At 37.2% G+C, this 19,983-nt stretch overlaps 1 long non-coding RNA gene across 1 annotated transcript; it reads left to right on the forward strand.

The window, feature by feature from the left end:
• Positions 1-277: 277 nt before the first annotated feature.
• On the forward strand, positions 278-17,886 carry LOC103879657. Its single transcript, XR_001897309.3, has 3 exons — positions 278-4,211; positions 5,784-7,329; positions 16,537-17,886. It is a non-coding gene; the product is annotated as an uncharacterized LOC103879657 (long non-coding RNA).
• Positions 17,887-19,983: the final 2,097 nt, after the last annotated feature.

Below are 19,983 nucleotides of genomic sequence, written 5' to 3' on the forward strand. Positions count from 1 at the left end.
TAGCCTGTTCTCACCCTGCTAATAAAGACATACCAAAAACTGGGTAATTTATAAAGCAAAGGAGGTTTAAAGGATTCACAGTCCCATGTTGCTTGGGAGGCCTCACAATTATGGCAGAAGGCGAAGGAGGAGCAAAGGCACATCTTTCATGGTGGCAGGAAAGAGAGCATGTGTAGGGGAACTGCCCTTTATCAAACCATCAGATTTCATGAGACTTATTCACTATCAGGAGAACAGCATAGGAAAACACACCCCCATGATTCAATTACCTCCCACTGGGGCCCTCCCACAACACATAGAGATTATGGGAGCTACAATTCAAGATGAGATTTGGGTGGGGACACAGCCAAACCACATCACCAGTTAATTGTCATCTGATGTCATTGAGACTATTACGTCATTTGCTCTATAAAATCACCTTATAATTTGTCTTTCCCCACCTAGAAGTTGTGATATGCTTGTGTGTGTTCCAGTCAAATCCAATGCTTTATCCACTAGGAAGGACTTCTACAGTTTGTAGAAGTTATGAACAAGGGGGAGAATGGTCATGAATGCTCTGGGGCTGTATTTCTCCATTGCCCCTTGCTTCTCCATTTTTCTGGCCTATATTCCCTAAAGCCTGAACTGTGTTTCTTACTGTGCCTAGGAACTGATCCTGCTAAATAAGAACATCATATGTATGTATGTGGAGGGTGAGAAGGACTTTCCAGTGAGAGTCAGAGTTAAATTTGACTTCACTGTTGCTTGGCTGTTATAACTGAGTTTCCTGGTCTCAGTACACAGTGAGGAAATACCCATCCAAGGCCATGAAACACTGAAAATTATATTTTTGAAAAACCCAGCTGTTACATTGTATATAAAAATATTTTGTTTTATCTTCTCATTTTTTCTGTTCATGGAGGCTAAAAGGTTGGGTCTTTGGTCAGTAGTAGAAAGTTTATTTGCTCTAGTCCCATTCTTCATTGTGGGCCTCTAAAAAGGAATCACTGATAACACAGATTACGGGAAGTTAGAGCCAAGTCATCTTTTCTCATTAGCATTCTGAAAAGAAGACAGAGGAGGGAAAGAGAAAGAACTAGAATGAAGTGGCCATAAGAAAAATTTAACTCTTCAAATTTTCATATAAAGGGGCTGAATTCAATGCCCTCAAAAGGCAACTAAGGGGCAGATATTACATATCTGGGGGAAGGATCAATACTGAGGGACTACTGCTCATCTCCTAGGCCACTCGCATTAGGACAAGCTGTCTAAGTTACACGGGGGTCACCTGATTGGCCAATATTAAGGTCAGGATTTTGTTCCAGCAGGTGCAAAACCTGTTGTTTACTTAACAATGTTGGTAGCAGCTGCTGCTGCTGCTTGTGCTGTTTCAAAGCAATTAAAGAGTGTGCTGTTTTTGAGGAGGTTGCCAGGTGCTGGCTGCCCTGTGTGCTGTGACAGGCGGGGTGAAATTTCATGGAAACACCTGCCAGCCTCCAAGACAGACCTGTACTAACTGGCTATTATGTACATAGCATTTAATCTTTTGTGGGTTTAGCTGACAGAGCAGGAAGTATGGCTACACCGTCCTCCACCAAGGACTGAAGTGATACGATATGTAAGCACTTTCTTACTTGCCATTGTTGACAAGCATATTTTGAGTAATAAGAGAATTTTATGGCTTTACATTTATCACCTATGTTTGGAGAACATAGAAACACCTCAAATAGAAAAATAGTGTTATTTAAAGACATGTTAGTTATTAATTATCAATTACCAAACTGATTTATAAAACACTGCTATCAAACAATTTTCTCCCAATGCTGAAAAGCTTCTCACTGTCTTTCCCTTTATTAACAACTTTCTTCTTAGAATAGCTGACTTGGGAAAAATACCTTAATTCTCATACTAGAAATAAAATAAATAAAAAGAATCACCACAGCTTTTGACTTTATTTGTTTTGGGAAATATATATGTGACTTGGGACCTTTAGTTTCCTTTTCACAAGCAATAGAGAAGTCCTTGTGGAAGAAATAGAAACTTAAAACTTTTCTGAAGGTTAGATCACAACTTTCTTTTTGGTACAGTCATCCCAGATGAACTCAGGAGACACATATAGACTTCCTTTTAAAACATACTTGCCAAGCCTTAGCCATCTACCATGAAAATGCTTTTCCATCAATTTTAGAATTATAGTAACTCAATGAATTCAAAAAAGAGGCCCAACGATGCTATCTTAAAGCTGTGTCCTATTTTTTTTTTAAAGTTTTTTACTGAAAATGTGCTTGATATTCTGGTCACAAACCAGGGAGCCATGCAGGGCTAACAGTTTGAAGTATTTGAAATGTATCTTCAACCTACCTACCCTGTATATACCCCTTTCTCCCATTTACTTTCCTCTATTAAAACTGCCCCCCCCAGAAAGAAGTATAATAATTTATTCATACTAAAGCATCAATCTGTTACCACTCCCTAAAACATTTGCATTTTTCGGAGAAAATAATATATATTAATTCAAGGGTAAATATTTTTTTAAAAAAGAAACATAATTCCGAAATGCTAAGGAGAGTGCAGAGAAAGGAGGTATTTGGGAAGCAAAGGTATTTGTGGTTTGCATGCACATTATTCATAACTGGCCCGTGTGTATCAATCTCCTTGATGAAGTCAATATGTCTTGCCTTGGGAGAGACTGTGTGTTGCATAGAGGAGCAGTAACTTGAATCCCAGTTTGTCCAGTTGCCAACTGAGTCAAGCTTCTTAAGCCTCCATTCCTTCATCTGTAAAGATAGAAGTAACAATATCAACACTTTCAACAGAAGGCTGTTGAGGGAATTTCAATTAAATGACAGTATATGAAAACATCCAGGATAGTACCTCTTACAAGTAAGGCACTAGAAAAAAACTGGGATATTTTTTCCTTTAGTTAAATTCAAATATTTTTGGGCAGACCAAGTTCATTCTAGGAGCACCTTTGTTGGTTCACATTCACTGAGGTGGAAAATGGCCACATCTTGGCATTTATAGTTGTAGGTGACCACACAGAATATGATTTATTACTTTATGTGGAAAAGGCTTTTGTGTGAAACGTCTTTTATGCCCTCCTCCCCATCGTTCAAGGAAATAGTTCATAACCATCTGATTTAATGCTCATGAAACTCAAAGTTAGTTTTATTAACTATATCAAGCTTCATGTAACCTTCAGCTTCCCGTTTCATCAGGCAGAAACCTTTGTTACTGTTCACCATTGTATTTAGGTAGCATTTTAAGACTGTCACAAAATAATTCAGAGATTATTATACCTGAGGAAAAAAATGTGCTACTATTTCTAAGTTTCTGCTAGGATTCTGAATTGCCTTTATCAAAAAATTTTAAAACATGTTGAGAAGCTGATTTTTTTAATCAGGAAAAGTACCACGTGGCAAATACACATTTTATATAAAATAGAACTGACCTTTTGCGTTGCTGAACACAGAAAGAGAAGGATAAAAGGATATGGAGCTGAAGAAGATAGAATGCATACGGGAAAAGATAATTCTCTCCTCTTGCAGTCTGATGATATACCCCCTTAGGGGTACTATAAGGAGTTAATGTTATCAATATGGGATCGTTGATGTATGGAAAAAGCAGAACGGTGTTTTTATAAGAAATAACATAGCCAAATAAAAGTCATTTTCTTTGTAGGAGGTCAGAAGGAAAAAGAATAACAAACTAACTACATGGTGAGTAAAAATATTGTAAAGAAAATATAGAACATGTATGTCAAGAAAAATATTTTAAAATGCATTTAGAAGACTCCTACACTATATTCACCAGTGCTGGGAACAATGGAGAAGTTGTTCCTGGTTTATTTTAGGTTTTAGAAAAACTCAAGGACGTGGGTTTGGCATATGTCTGTTTTTGATGATCATATTACAATTTGAGGGTTTTGCTTTGTTGTTTCATTGGTATCAGCTGCAGGTAAACAAGTATACTGGATGTGAACTGGATAATACAGTATACTTGATGGAAATAGGATATTGGATGGTTTAAAGGTAAGATTAAAAGGGCAGACTTGAGCCAAACGGTCTAGCTTTTATTTGTTTCAATTCCAGCTGTGTGCTCTGAGTGAGTTACTTACTTTTTCTGTTTATAGGTTTTGTCCTTACCAAAATGATATGAAATATTATACCTCCCAGCGTTACTGAAAAGATTAAATAGATAATGCAGAAAAACTCCCTAAAGCCTGGCTCTCAGTAAGTAAACTCTAATTACTGTCTATTGCTGATAGCTATTAAGATTAGATTATTACTCATTTGTTTCCTTTTAGTGGGTAATTTTCTTTAAAGAAATGATTTCTTTAAAAATGTAGAACAGTTATTTTCTTTTTTCCCAAGACAGTCTTGCTCTGTCACCCAGGCTGGAGTGCAGTGGCGCGATCTCGGGTCACTGCAACCTCTGCCTCCCGGTTCAAGCCATTTTCCTGCCTCAGTCTCCCAAGTAGCTGGGATTACAAGTACCCACCACTGTGCCCAACTAATTTTTGTATTTTTAGTAAAGATGGGGTTTCACCATGTTGGCCAGTCTGGTCTCGAACTTCTGACCTCATGATCTGCCCGCCTCAGCCTCCCAAAGTCCTGGGATTACAGGAGTGAGCCACTGTGCCCGGCCTTTCTTTCTTGCTTACTCTCTGAACTCCAAAATCCTGTATTTTTAGATATAAATTTGAAAACTTCATATTACAAATGTATAATAGTTGTATCATGGTTGTTTTCTCTTCATGTACTAACCAATGAAGATGAAACCTAAATTTATATTTGAATATTAATATCTTAATGTTTGTGAACTTTCCATGTCAGGTAGTCAACAATAAAAAGAAATCAATGTTGAGAAAAGTGATTATAATAGCTAAAAGACTGATAGTAGTAATGATTAAGAACATGTGTGCATGGGTGAAAAAGAACAGCTAATTAGACTAGATATAGTACATCTTCATAAGGAAATTACCATCCAAGTTATCTCAACTATTTTTGATTTGCAGAAGAAAAAATTCAAGATTGTGACAAAAAAACACAGAGTGTGATTTTGTATATGACAGTGAAAACATTTTGCATTGAAATGGGATTGTGGTCTGCTAGAGGCACTATTATATTTTGTTTGTAATATATAGACCCAGGGCTCTGAGTGTTCTTCTAACAGAGTAGCCCACATAATTTATCTGTTGATACATAAGGCTGGTCAGTTTATTTTCAGTTTAAATGAAAATTTTTCATTTCCTCTAACAAGTATATTCTGTATACTAAATTAAAAATACAATGTTTGCATGCCCTATGAAGTTTGAGTGTTCTCTTCCCAGGAGATGAACAAGAACTATTTAATGTCTCAAGAAAAACAAACACCAAACTAACTTGCAACTCCCACTGAGTATCTCCCGAAGATTAGTGTTCTGTTTGTAGTATTATGACTAAGACATAGCAAGAGACAGAGCCTTCATAAATTTAAATAGGACCTTTATCCTTTCCATCTTGTGTCTTAGCATGTACATTGCTTACTCTATGATCACTGAATGTAATATAAATATTATAACCTTGCAATCATAAAAATGTGAAATACAAAGGAATTGGAAAATAATATTCTTTCCTACCAAGCTTATAAAATACTTTTGTGACTTATAGTTTGCTTTAATTTTAACAACACTGGATCAAAATTTTAAGACTGTAATTTTATTCTACAAGATGTGAATATTAAACCCTTGTAAAACTTTAAATGTTATGCAATCACTCAAGTGCATAACCAACCATCTAAGAAAATCTCTCTCCTTCTTCTAGAGAAACCCAAAATACGGAATCAAAGCCAAGAGTTTACAACTTTGGATCACAAGGGAAGAGTTAGGAAGCTCCTCTTTAAGATTGTTAAGTAATTCCAAAACAAGCCAATCTTTTTCAGACGTCAGATTCCCTCCTTGGTGAATCTTTCTGCATGAGGTTTATTGGGTGATATTTATGATTATACTGGATAAATATACATAGGAAAGAAAATCATGAGACTTTAAAAAGGGTGCTATAATGCTATTCCAGGAATTACTTTTTCTAAGAGTTCAGGTTCTTGGGTAGCTGAACCATCATTTTGTCCACCTCTTCTATTTACTGCCCACAGATTCTTTAGTCCTGTCTATATCAACAAGTCAATCAAAATGAATTATAAAGAAGAAGGTGTTCCTCACCTTACTTCAGTGTTGCAGTTTTGGAGCGTTGAGTTTCTTTGTTTCCCTGATTAGTCCTCTCACTTTCTCCTTTTATCCTTCTTCCTTACTAGCTCTCTCTCCCCAGTTATATACTATTAACATATATAGAGTATAAGCATTTTAGGAGAGAGGAACAATGCCATTTAGTTTTATTGCATAAATAGTAAATACTTCTTGTAAAATAATCAAACAATACAAAAATAGGCAGAGTTGAACCTAATTTAAAAAAATTCTTTCTCCCCCAAACTGTAACTGTCCTCCCAAGAGGTAACGATCACTAAAAGTAAAGTTTGCTATGGAAACTTGTTGTTCTTTATGTATATTATATCCACATATATGAGAACATGCTCGTACCATTCACATGATTGCATGACTTGTTTTTTTTAAATGATACTTTAGTGATCTTTCCAAGTCTTTATATATTATTTCACTTTCTTCATTTTGCTAGCTCAATACTATCACAAGGTATGGATATACATTTATTTGACAATATTTAAGGTAAAAGGTATAAAGAATAATGGTTATAAAATCACTGTCCAGTTTAAGAAATAGCATATTACCAACATTTTTGGAACTGTGTAACCCTCCCTGATTCCATCACACTCCCGCCCTGTCCTCTTCCCTCCTCTATTAACTCCAATCCTGAATATGTAATGTATTATTCCTTTGCATTTCTTTATATTTTCTTTATATTTTTATTACATATTTATGCATCCTTAAACACAATTTAATATTGATCTGACAGTTTCTAGCCTTTATATAAATAGTATCAAAATGAGTTTACTTTTTCCCTCAGAAAAATATTTATGATATTTATCATTATTGAGATAGAAAGTTCTAGTTCATTAATTTTTAAATTTACTAATGTCAAATAATTTATTACATAAGTATAACACAGATGTATTATTTATTCACATTGCTGGTAATGAACATTCATGGATTTTCAGCTTTTAGAACTAAAAATAACATGCTGAGAACTTCCAGTTTCTGTTCCAGCATGTGAAAGGTTTGGAAGTTGTCATTCTCATCTTCACAAAAGAAGATCAAATTGAAGACCCACAACTCTTCTTAGATTCATCAAAGAATTGAGGCCACAAAATCAATCACTGCCACCAAAATTGGAGAGAGAGGTAAATATGGAATATCATAGCCCATTGGAGCAGAAATTTTGGTGCTGAAACATCCTCAGAAACAAGTATCAAGGTAGAAAAGTTAAACTGTAATTGATGAATTGCTGGAGATTCGGTATTGACATATATTGAAAGTTAGAAACTCAAGAGGGAGCCAGGCTTGGGTCGGGAGGGGGGGTCCTATGCTTTTGTGACTTTTACCTCCAAAAGCCCTACCAGATTTTCAAAGTAAAGATTAAACAAATACTCTTATGTTTATGGCAGGAGAAGGGGAAAATTGGCCATATTAAAATATGCCCAAAGCATTCTGTTCTTAACAAAATCTTCCCTTGAAAGAAATTATTTTACCAAAGGCAAACTAACAGGATTTTTTTTCAGAGTCTAACTGACCAAGGGTAGGATAAATTCCTAACTCTAACCCCTCTAGACTTTCTGTCTCATATAGGGCGGCACAAAATTGAAAGCACTGGTTAAGGTTACAGACTAGGGGCACAAGTTCATTAAAAGACTGAGACTTAATTTTAACCCTGTAGAATAGTTCTGTGCTCCCTGTGCCTTTCCACCACATCAATAGCACTTCAGTATAATAACAGGAACAACAAGGAAGAACTGTATGTCTCAAACTTTATTTAAGAAGAAGTCTCTAGGGAAAAACCAAAGGCAATAGTGGAGACAGAAACAAGGACACCCATGAGAAATTTTAGCCTTTGACATCACAACTGCAGCAAACAGGAAGTATAGCCTGTTAGCCTGATCATCATAAAACCTAATGCTAAAGACCTATTTACCTGAGTTCATTTTACTCAATACATTATGTCTGGCTATCAATAAGAAAGCAATGTCAATGGAAATTTCAAAAACTAAAATGCAGAGATAAAAAAGAACGAAATAGAACAGAATATCCAAAAACCATGGGACAATTACAAAAAGTGTAAATATGTACAATGAGACTAACAGAAGGAGAAAAAAGAGAGGAAGAAATATTTGAAGCAATTTCTGAAATTTAAAAAAGTAATAGACAGCAAACCACAATCCAGATAGCTCAGAGCACAGCAGGATAAATGCAAAACAAACAAACAAAACCACCTACGAATATCACGTTCAAGCTGCAGAAAAACAATTAAGCCAGGTGCAGTGGAGACTGAGGTGGACGGACCACTTGAGGCCAGGAATTTGAGACCAGTCTGGGCAACACAACAGAATCCTGTCTCCACACAAAACAAACAAACAAACAAAACAAATAAACAGAAAATATTAACCTGGTGTGGTGGCATGTTTCTGTAGTCCCAGCTACTAGGGAGGCTGAGATGGGAGCACTACCTGAGCCCAGGGAGGTTGAGGCTGTAGTGACCGATCATCGCACCATTGCACTCCATCCTGGGTGACAAAGTGAGACACTGCCTATAAAATAGAAAAGAAAAAAAGGACTGAAATATTTAAAGTGCTGAAATTAAAAAAAAAAAAGAAAAAAAAAAACCCTACCAACCTATAGGTTATCCCTCAAAACTGAAGAAAGAAGGAATAAAGGATTTTTCAGACAAAAATTTCTCCAGGACTTTATTGCCAATAAACCTGCCTTGCAAGAAATGTTTAGAAAGAATTTCTTTAGAAAAATAGAAAATGATATATATAATATATATCATCTCAAATCCGCATAAAGATGGAAAGAGTTTTAGCGAAGAAATAGAGAAATAGAGTATTATATTTTTCTGATTCTTAGCTGCTTTAAAAAGCCAATATTTTGCTCAAAATAATAGCAATGATGTAGAGCTTATGGAGAAGTGAGATTAATGTCAATGATGTTATAAGATACAGGAAAGGGGATTGGGATGCTACTGTTTGAAGGAGGAGCTGGATTCATTGCAAGTGTATATTGCACACTCAAAGGCAATGACTAAAAATTTTTTTGAATAAATTATTTGGTATGCTAAGATGGGGAAAAATAGAATTACATAAAGTATCAGTTAACATCAGAAAGGGCAGAAAAAAGTAAAAGGCAACAACAACAACAAAAAATCCCACAAGGAACAAAGACAACAAATAGAAAACAATAAAAGCATGATAGATGTAAAACCAACTATATCCATAATCACTTTAAATATCAATGGTTTAAATATGCCAATGAAAAGACAGAGACTGCCAGAGTGAATAAAGAAGATATAACTATAGGTTTTCTACAAGAAAACCACCTTAAATATAAAGTCACAGGCAGATTAAAAGTAAAGCGGGTAGAGAAAGTTATATAATGCTAACACTGAAAGACAGCTGGAGTAACTATATTAATTTCAGATTAAGCAGACGTCAGAGCAAGGAAATTTTCAGGGATAAAGAGAGGCATTACATAATGATAAAGTGGTCAGTACTTTAAAAGGCATAACAGTTTTTAATATGTATGTACCTAACAGTACGGTGTCAAAATATATGGGGCAAAAAATGATACAAGTGCAAGGAGAAATAGATCAATCCATTACTATATTTGGAGACCTTATCACCCCTCTATCAGAAATGGACAGATTAATCAGGCAGAAAATCAGTAAGGACATAGTTTAACTGAATAATATTAATTAACTGGATCTAATTGACATCTATAAAATATTTCATCCAGCAACAGAAAAACACCCATTCTTCTCAAGCTCACACATAACATTCGCCAAGATAGACCATATTCTGGTCCATAAAACACATCTTAACATATTTAAAAAATATATATCATATAAAGTATACACTCAGACCATTTGTTAGTCCATTTTTGTCTTGCTACAACATAATATCTGAGGCTGAGTAATTTATAGGGAAAGGAGGTTTATTTAGCTAATGATTCTGGCCCCTGGCAAGTCCAAGAGGATGACGCCAGCATGTGCACAGCTTCGGGTGAATGCCTTGTGCTGTATCACAATATAGCAGAGAAGCAGAAAGGTGAACAGGTGTGTGCAAAGAGCCAGGGAACAAGGAGGCAGACCTGCCTTATAGCTACCTGTTCTTGTGGGTAGGTCATCATAAAGTCATAAAACAAGTCCATTCCTGTGAGAACTAATCCAGCTTCAGGAGAGCAAAAACTGACTCACTACCCAGAGCGTGGCATCAATCTATTCATGCAGGACCTAAACATCTCTCACTAGGCTCCACCTGCCAGCATGCCAAGCTCCATGGCACTGTATCTCTAGGGTGACTGAGGAAAAAAAGAGAAGGTACAAATTCACAAATTTACAAATTTCTAATATTCAAAATAAAGGGAGGGGCATCACTACGAATCCCATGAACATTAAAATACTATGAACCACTCTAAGTCCGCAAATTTAATAACTTAGATGAAATAGACCAATTCCTTGAAATATACAATCTACCAAAAGTCACACAAGAAATAATCTCAATAAGTCTGTGTAAATTAAATAAATCAACTCTATACTTAATAACCTTCCAAAACAGAAAGCAACCAGGACCAAATGGATACCCTGGTGAATTCTGTCAAACACTTAGAGAACAAAGTATACCAATTTTCTACATTTTTTTCCAGCTAAAAGCAGAGGGAGTACTTACAACACATTCTATGAGTCCAACATTACCCTAATGCCAAAATCAGAAAAAAAAGATACAAAAAGGAAAACTACAAACCAGTATCGTTCATGAACATTGATGCAAAAATGCTCAGCAAAGTAGTAGCAAACCAAATCTAATAATGTATAAAAATATTTATACACCATGACCAAGTGGAATTTACTCCAGATATAGAGGGCTAGTCTAACATTTGAAAAAATCGGTTAATGTAATCCACCACATTAATATGCTAAAGAAAAAATGTTATAATCATATCAACAGATGCAAAAAATGGACAACATCTAATATCCATTCAATATAAAAATTCTGAGCATATAAAACTGGAAGTAAACACCCTCACTTGACAATGAATACCTACAAAAACCTAAACGTCAGCTGTTTTTGGATGATGGGGTTCATGGTAAGGCAAGTGAAATTTGAGGTGGTTGCATTGCCAAACATCTTTTGCCATTAAAATGTCCCAAGGATAAAGCTGATGTAATAGTTTGGGATGTCATAGCAAAAATATCATGAATTGCATAACTTATGAACAACAGAAATTTATTTCTCACAGTTCTGAGAACTGGGACATCCAGATCAAGGCTCCTGCAGATTTTGTGTCTGGTGAGGGCTCATTCCTTATAGACAGTGCCTTTCAGCTGGGTCCTCATACGGTGGAAGTAGTGAAGAAGCTTTCTTAGGTCTGTTATATAAGGGCATTAATCCCATTTATTTGGGCTCCGCCTTCATGATCTAATCACCACCCCTCAAAGACCCCACCTCATAACACCATCACCTTGGGGTCTAGGATTTCATCATGTGAATTTGGAAGAAAGGGGGACAAAGAATCAGACCATAACAGATGATGTTGTGTGGGACACCATGGCAATACATAATACGTTTAGTCACTTTACGTGCAAAGGTCTGGCAAGAGCATATTGGAAAGGAGAGGCAAATTCATGTCTAGAATATATATTTATTCTCATGAGAAATGCAACCACTGCCAAAAGTGTTGCAAGGCAGGGGGAAATACCCTGATCTCTCTCTCCTTGCAACTCTCCATTTCTTCCTGTGACTGGCACTAGCCAAACCCACATGGAAGTCAGAAAGTAGAGCTACCAGTCTGCACAGAGCAATGCAGAGAAGGGGAACATGGTTCAGGAGGGGTGGAAAACAGAATAATTAAACATGTTCACATTCCTATAGTCTTCTACCTTCATAAAGAATACATGTTGCATTCTGAATCTGTTGATTCAGTTTCTAGTACTATATTGGGACAAGTAAAACATTACTTCAAAGAGGAAAAGGGATCAGGTTTCCTGGGTATAAATTGTATGCCAGGCAAACCAAGGGAAAGAAACATGTCTTCCCTGATTGTTGTAGTCAACTGTCAACAAGCGTGTTGCCAACTGGAGCTGGCCATAATAAATACAAATAGATCCTTCATGTAAAGAAGTAGTTATCATGGACCCAATATGGTTATTGATACTTGTTGCCTCTTTCAGAATAACCAAGTGCTAGAAGTCAAGTGATCGCTGTGAATGGAAATGTGTTTTATTCACAATCAAATGAAGTGTGGTAGGCCCAAAGCCAGAGAATATTCTCTGATTAGACTCACTTAATTGCTCTAAATTTAGCTAGTTGAATTTTGTTAAGTATCATCATTTTCAATTTTTGAAATGGAGGCTTTGAGGTTTATCATAAAATCTCAGTTTTATTGCAGAGATATCATAAGGCTCTATAAATATTTTCACCAAAAGCATTCTTTTTTCTTTCAATACACTTAGCATATTGTGGATTCCCAGATTATGTTATTATCAACAAGTTTCCCTGGCTGACAGAAATATTTGGAACCTTGAGAGGAAGTGGGAAAAGCAGTCACAAGTTGCCAGCAGTTCTTCTCTAGACAGAGGCTTCAACTCCCACTTTGGATAGACTTTTCTTGTTAAGAAATCCTAGGAATTATCCTTTTAGTTAAAGAAATATAAAACATACATCTATAGACTATGAGGCAGAATATCATTTCTGGCACAAGCATAATACAGTTATACATTTATCTTGGCAATATATCATTTAGTGTTGAACCGACACTGAGGAATAAAGTGTTTTTGATGTTTATTAGTCAAGTCCCTATTTTCCATAACTCCTGCGGTCTTCTAAGGTGATTAAAAGCACCAAAAGCTTTATATTTTGAACTAATTTTAGACTTAGATAAAAGTTGGAAAATAGTAAAGAATTCCTGTGTATCCTTCTAGCAGTTTTCTCTAATGTTAGTATCTTGTGTAATTATAGCACAGGTATCAAAATTAAGAAATGAACCTTGGTATAATAATGGGTAAGCTACAATCTCATTTGGACCTGGATTTACCAATTTCCTTATGAACATCCTTTTCCTTTTCCACTATCCAATCCAGAATCCAGAATCCAACATTGTGTTTTGTTGTTATGCCTACTTAGTTTTCTCCAATCTGACATTTTCTGAGTCTTTTCTCTATATGTTTGAAGAATATTGGTCTGTTTTTTAATAGAGTATACCTCAATTTGAGTTTGATGTGTTCTGATTATCAGATTGAGGTTACACATTTTTAGGAAGAGTATCACAGAAGTAATGTGACTTTCTCAGTGCCTCGTCACATCACAAGTCATATAAGGTTGATATATGTTATAAATGGTGATAATTAACCTTGGTCACTAGATGAAGGTTATGTCTGTCACATTTCCCACTTCCTAGTTTGCCACAATATCCTTTTTTCTCGAACTTTCAACCTATTATGGGATCTTGCCTATAATAATTACCATTGCTGTGTTACGTTAGTGATTGTCCATTTCTCTTAAACTTTTTACATTTATCAATTGGCCTGCTAACGAACATTAATAGAGACTGAATGCTTAGCCATGGGCCATCAAGCTACCATGTGAGCTGAGCTGCCCACATAAACTGGGTATCATATGGTTACCAACCCTTGAAACTGGGCACATATAACAGCATTCTATCATCAAATCAAAGTGGTGTATATGTAACCAGGCCAAAGCTGGCCCTGAAGGCACATGTACATTAAAGAGTGGCACAAATACCCATGGTCCCCGCCTCTGCAACATGGCATTCTCTCTCCCATCCTGCCCCTATGGCCTCATGGACATTCCCTATGATCAGCTGACAGGTAGAGACAAGACTTGGGCCTGGTTTGTGGATGGTTCTGCATGATATGCAGGCATCACCTGAAGCTGGACAGCTGCAGCACTACAGCCCCTTTTGGGAACATCCCTGCAGGACAGTGGTGAAGGGAAATCCTCCTCATGAGCAGAAATTTGATCAGTGTCCCTGGTTATTCACTTCATTTGGAAAGAGAAATGGCCAGACATGTGATTAAATACTGATTAGTGGGCTGTGATCAATGGTGTGCCTGGATGGTCAGGGACTTGGGAGAAATATGATTAAAAAGTTAGTAACAAAGAACTCTGGGGGAGGGTTGTGTGAATTGACCTCTCTGAATGGGAAAAAAAAACCATGAAGATATTTATGTGCCATGTGCAAGTTCAACAAAGGGTGACCTCAGCAAAGGATAATTTTAGTAATCAAGTTGATCAAATAACCTATTGTGTGGATATTAGGCTTTTTCCCTCAGTAACTTTGCTATGGACCAATGGGCTCATGAACAAAATAGCCATGATGGCAGGGATGGAGATTATGCATGGGCTCAGCAATATGGACTTCTACTCAACCAGGCTGACCTAGCTATAGCCACTGCTGAGTGCCCAGTCTACCAGCAGCACAGACCAACACTGAGTCCCCAGTATGACACCCTTCCCCAGCCAGCTACAAATCAACAGGTTGATTTCACTGGACTTCTACCATCATGGAAAGGGCAGTGTTTTATCCTTACTGAGATAGATACTTAGTCTGGATTTAGATTAGCCTTTCCTGCATAGTGTTTCTGCCCAAACCACCATTCATGGGACTCACAGAATGCCTTGTCCACCACCATGTTTTTCCCCATAGCATTGCTTCTATCAAGAAACTCACTCCACAGCAAAGGAAGTGTGGCAATGAACCCATGCTCGTGAAATTCACCGGTCTTACTGTGTTCCCCACCATCCTGAAGCAGCTGACTTAATAGAGGGCTGTAATTGCCTTTTGAAGACTGAGTTACAGTGTCAGTTAGGTGGCAATACCTTGCAGGGCTGGTGCAAGGTTCTTCAGAAGACTGTAGATGCTCTGAATCAGTGTCCAATATATGCTCTGAATCAGCATCTAATATATCAGCTTTCTCTGATAGCCAGGCTTCATGGATCCAGGAATTAAGGGGTGGAAATGACAATGGTACCACTCACTATTACCCCAGTGACCCCTAGGACCCACAGAGGGTAGTTAAATTTTTGCTTCCTGTTTCCAGAACTTTATGTTCTGCTGGTTTAAATGCCAGAGGCAAGAATGCCTTCACCAGAAGACACAACAGTGATTCCATTGAGCTGGAAGTTGAGACTGCCACCTGGCCACTTTGGAATCCTCATGCCTTTGAATCAACAGCCAAAGAAGGGAGTTACTGTGCTGGTTGGGATGATTGATCCTGACTACCAAGGAAAAATTGCACTGCTACTCCACAACCGAGATAATAAAAAGTTTGTTTGGAATACAGTGATCCCTTAGGACATCTCTTATTATTACCAGGCCCTGTGATTAAGGTCAATGGAAAAACTACAAAATCTAATCAGCACTAACAATGGCCCAGACCCTTCAGATATAAAGGTGGTTATATCTGAAGGATCTCCCTACCAGGTAACAAACCAGAACCAGCTGAGCTACTTGCTGAAGATAAGGGAGTAAATAAGGGGTAGTAGAAGAAGGTAGTTATAAATACAAGCTCTGGTCATGTGACCAGTTACAGAATTGAGGAGAGTAAATCATCATGAGTATTTCCTACATATTTTGCTACAAATATATATTTGTGTGTATATATTTATATGTACAAAGAGATACCTCTATCTAGTTATAGAGCAAAATCTATATATAGAGATACCTCTATCTAGTTATAGAGCAAAATCTATATATAGAGATACCTCTATCTAGTTATAGAGCAAAATCTATATATATAAAATCTATATGTATATAGATAGATACAGAGGTAGAGCAAAATATTTTATTTCCTGTTTCCTTATTATGTAACATGTGATGTATTAACTTTATGTTATAATATTTAAATATTGTCAATTTTACATAATAATATTTAAGTTACAGGATATCAAGGATAAGAAAGAGTAAACCACTCAAGGACATTGCTTCCTGTTTGGGGTAGGGTATTAGTGGGTTTTATGTAGTAAGTAGGATACTCATACAATGCTAGGAGAAATTAGGACCTTGTTTGTGTCTTCATTTGAGGCTAAAGTATGGTTTAAGTAGATGTGTATGGGTGCCAAATTGACAAGGGGTAGACTTGGGGTGGTTATATTAATGTGTTAACTTGACTGGACCATGGGGTGGCCAGATATCTGATCAACATTATTTCTGGATGTGACTGTGAGAGTGTTTCTGAATGAGATTCGTATTTGAGTCCATAGACTGAGTGAAGCCAATTGCCCTCCCCTTATGGTGGGCATCATCCAACCTGTTGAAGGCCTGAATTGAACAACAGGTAGGATAAGGGATAATTTACTCTCTCTCTGTCTGTTTTCAAGCTGAGACATTGCTCTTCTGCACTTGGACTGGAACCTAAACAACTGGCTGTCCTGGTTCTCAGCCCTTGGGACCACAAATGACTGGCAGTCCTGGGTGTCCAGCTTGCAGAAGGTAGATGATGCAACTTTTCAGCTTCCGGAATCAAATAAGCCTGCATCCTATGGAGCTGTTGACAGCCTAGGCTCAGTTCCTGAAGTCAGAAATGGAAAAGCTGGGGTATCAGAGATCTCTCTGATTTCTGCTTCCCAACTGAGCTCACAGGGAACAGTCTTGAGCCTTAGAGAAGGTGAAAAGTTTTAATTTTAAGTAAAAATTTTAAAAAATATACCAAAAATAGAAAACAAAAGAAGTTACAGGACTGTTTCCACCAAGGACATTTGGCATACATTTTGCTACTTCAGATTCTAGTAGACAACAATGCAGCTGGAGTTGATGAGAGGCCCAAACTCTCCCACTGCGTATAGAATGTAATGTGGCTCTGGGACAATAAAGAGTGAAAGAAAGGCAATGCCACACAAGGAACTCTGCATCTTTGGGTCAGCAAACCAGGCACCAAGCATGGACATGATGAGAATGAGAATGAGCACCTCTCTCGTGGACTTTGAAGGCAGCCAGCACAATGTGACTTAAAGTGGACAATGAGGAACTCTCCACCTCATTAAACACATTTGAAACGTCCTCAGGCTCCCCTGGGAGTTGTCAGTGTGGTCCTGTAGTGAGGGAGGCATCAGCTTAGTGTCATCCTCATATGACCTCCCTCTCATACCCAGCAGCTGAAGAATCTGGTGAAACCTGGGTTAAACCTGGATAACCTGGGTTACTCTCCACTAGTAGAGACATTGGCTTCTCACTGGAGACCTTGATAGAAATATGTAATGATTAATTGTACATGTCAACTTGACTGAGTGTGTTTGTGAGTATGTTTCCCGAACAGAGTAGCATTTGAATCAATAGACTGTGTAAAGAAGATCTGCACTCACCAGTGTAGGTCAGCATCGTCCAATCCATTGAAGGCCTGTATAGAACAAAACTTTACCCTTTCTTTCTGAGCTAGGCCATTTGTCTTCTGCTCTCAGACATCAGCACACCTGGTTCTCAAACATTTGACTTGATCTGGGACTTACTTCTGTCTCTCCCCTTCCCCCTCCCCCATCTCACCTTCAGACTTGACTGAATTATACCACTGTTTTTTCTGGTTCTCCAACTTGCAGATGGCAAATCATGGGATTTCTCCACCTCGATAATTCCCATAATAAATTATAACATGAGTCAATTTCCAAAGTAAATTTCTGCACACACACACACACACACACACACACACATACACATAGATTTATGTCCTATTGGTTTTGTTTTTCGGAAAAATACGCCTAATGAAAAGTGTGTGTGTGTGTGTGTGTGTGTGTGTGTGTTTAAATAAATTGTAAAGGCCAGGTTCAGGAATTAATTGAAGAACATTTCGGAAGTTTCTACTTTATATATATAAAAAATTTAAAAACACTCAACTTCCCAATTTATTTACATAAGCCATATCTCAATGACCTTCCATTTTCCGTGGTAGGTATGTTTCCATACCTCAGATCCTTACACACAAAGCTTTTTGCTCTTTCTGTAACAGCATAATCTTTCTCTCCAGGATATGATCGTAAAGTTGTTATGAAGGTCATGTGACCTCACACAATTTGCATAGGCCAAGACTAAATATGGCCAAATGTCTTCATTACAACAAGTCAGAAAGTAAAGCTTTCATTAGTCATGTCTTGTGTAATTACAGGGAACAGAGAAATGATTGGCAACATAAATATGAGGCATGAGTGTTTTGTTTTTACTTTTTCAATCTGAACTTATTCCAACGAGAAAGCTATAACAAAAGCCTCAGATTCAAATATCCATGCATCAGAAAGAAAAGCCTCCTTTCCGGTTGCTTTCCTAATAATGCATGTCAGCAGCAAGTGACTGCGGTTTAGCCCCAGCCTATGCTCCGAGGGCTGCTTTCATAAGCTGATGCTCTGAGTTGACAAGAATCAGCTGTTCGTCTCCTCTTCTGCCATTTTTCCCCTTTCCCCTACCAATATCCAAAGAAAAGAAGTCCAAGTTCCTTATCTGGCTGGATAAACTGAAGGCTCTTATGTTTCACTGGGGAGTACAGTACTGGGGAGGGATACATTGCCCTACTTTAAAAAGTTAGTTCATTATAAAAGCCCATTTCAAATGTGTCACATGGCTCTCATGGATGCCTGTGCCACTAAGGAATATAATTAATTTCAATCAGAAGGATGACACAGAGTAGCAACGATGATTTCCATTCTTTGACTTCCTTTCTGTTATAAAGTAACAACATGGTTCAAGTAACTATGTCTGGGACATTAACAAAGCCAAAATCTTGAGTATTAGCAAGATGTAATGTTGAACGTACTGGTTGCAAGCTCCCTGAAATAATGGAGAAATGACAAAATAGAAAGTTTAATAGAAAAGTATAATTAATGGTAAGAATAGAAGCAGTTTATATTTCTTGACTATTAATCAATGCCAAGGATGTATATTCAGTCTAGAATTTATAGCCCTCAATATCTGAAACTCACCCTACCTTTCACCCTACCTCACCCTACCCTACCACACCCTACCTTATTTCCCAAGAGATTTCCTTCCCCATAGCTAAACTTTCCATGCACAGGGTTCTTGTCAGCCTCGACTATTCATCTTTCCTACACTATTCAATATTTCTAGATGTCTTATATCGATTATGCCTCCTCCTTGCCTTCATTTTCATATTTTGTTAAAATTTTTTTATATATTAAGAACCATTTTTTATGACAGTGAAGTCTTTCCCGTGCCAGTCAGAATTGCTTTCTCTTTCCTGTGTTCACCTATTACAGTTTGTTTATACTTCTAGTTTATTATTTAATATTCTTTTCTTCATATTAGTATTTCTTATTGTGGTAGAAAATGCTTCCCAGTTTCCATACTTACCTTCCTCCTCAGTGTTAAAATTTCTCAATTTTTAGGGATCCATTTTCTGATTACTATTGCAGCTAGGAACAGCTTTGTGGCTAAGTTTTGTCAAAGGGAAAGAAGTAGGATTGGTGTGTGAAAGATCCAGAAAACGTGCGCCTTTTTCTTAAAAAGGAAGGAAGTGTACCCTCCTTCCCACACCCCCATTTTATTTTCTTTCTGCTGCTCAGGCTGGCACAGGAGTAAACCTGCTAGGCTATGAGAAGGGATCCTGTGATCTTAATTATTGCAGAACTCCCATACTTGTGTTAAACTTCATATACTTAGGAGAAAGTCATACATTTCAGTCTTATTTGATCCTCTGCTCTTTTGGGCTTTGCCATTTGCACTGAAATCTAATCCTAACAATTAAACACTTGTAAAAGCATATCTTTCCTGCTAAACTGTGAGACCTGGATGGTAAGTTTTATGACTTCTTTTGCACTTCCTGGCAA

The sequence above is a fragment of the Papio anubis genome, chromosome 19 (genome assembly GCF_008728515.1).
Source record: "Papio anubis isolate 15944 chromosome 19, Panubis1.0, whole genome shotgun sequence".
Lineage (NCBI taxonomy): Eukaryota > Metazoa > Chordata > Mammalia > Primates > Cercopithecidae > Papio > Papio anubis.